The sequence below is a fragment of the Atta colombica genome, unplaced genomic scaffold (assembly GCF_001594045.1).
Source record: "Atta colombica isolate Treedump-2 unplaced genomic scaffold, Acol1.0 scaffold238, whole genome shotgun sequence".
In the NCBI taxonomy this organism is placed as follows: domain Eukaryota; kingdom Metazoa; phylum Arthropoda; class Insecta; order Hymenoptera; family Formicidae; genus Atta; species Atta colombica.
The window spans coordinates 2,656,571-2,657,760 of NW_017259336.1; positions in this window are offsets into that span (position 1 = coordinate 2,656,571).

The window sequence follows — 1,190 nt, forward strand, 5'->3', positions numbered from 1 at the left end:
TGCTTGTGCAAATCACTTGTGTAAGTTTACTTGAACGTATGTTCAAGCCAAAGAAAATGGATTGAATGGCACCTATATTGCTCCAAAAAGCTATACTTTCTAAATGCATCGTAATATCGCCTGCATATCCTTGATGCAAATAGAATTAAAATGTAAAATTTAATATCAAATGCATGAAATCAATTTGCATATCAGGCTGATTTCATTGATAATGTGCATATGTTTTTTTTTTTGGTATATTTGTGCAATTTCGCAACAACATTGAAACAAGTAAGACATGGAATAGCACATTTTCATAGATTAAAAAATTTTTCGCGTTTTTTAAATTTGTACAGAGCAGAAAAGAATGAATATGTTACAATAGGTTTCTTAAATTTACATACAATAATTATTTGATCCTCAAATAAGCTTAGAAAAAGTAAACTTTCCTTTCAATATTTCGCAATATCTTTAAAAATTACAGCACAATAATTTTAGATATGATATAAGATCTAAAATTGCAATTTTTCTCTCCCTCTCACTTTCTGTCTCTTCTTTCTGCTCTTTTTCTTGAAATCCAACTTGTATATGTTAAAGAGAATAGAAATCTATTCAATCATTTGACACAAAATATCTAAATACGTTTAATTTTATAAAAAGAAAAACCGTTTAATCTGTCTTACAAAAAAAAAAATAGTAAGCTTCGCAGTTTATTTGAAATATCAAATCGAATTTTTTAAAAATGTCATGGATACCAGAAAATCGCTAGTGAAGTACATTGCGAAAAAATTCAAAATATAAATGTAATTCAATACGCAGTTGCATAGACTGAATCACATTTACAGATTGCAAATGCAGAATTTTAATACTATTCCGAAAAACGGAACTTAGAAATTATCAGAAATTATCATTTGATGTTATTAAGTGAAAATCATGCATGTGATAAAGATCACATGGGCTATTACATATTTAAATTTGTTAATATTATTTCTTATAAGTTACACACTTATTATTTAAATAAGTATTAATATAATTTGCACATAATGCAAACATAGAGTAAAATAATATATTTTATCAATTTTGATTTGTTCTAGTTTAATTTTGTAGAATATATGTTTTATATTTTTATTAATTTGTCATTGATCAATAGAAATATATTATTTATATTCAATATTCAATTTAAATTTGACAAAATATTCTCGGGGATGTTT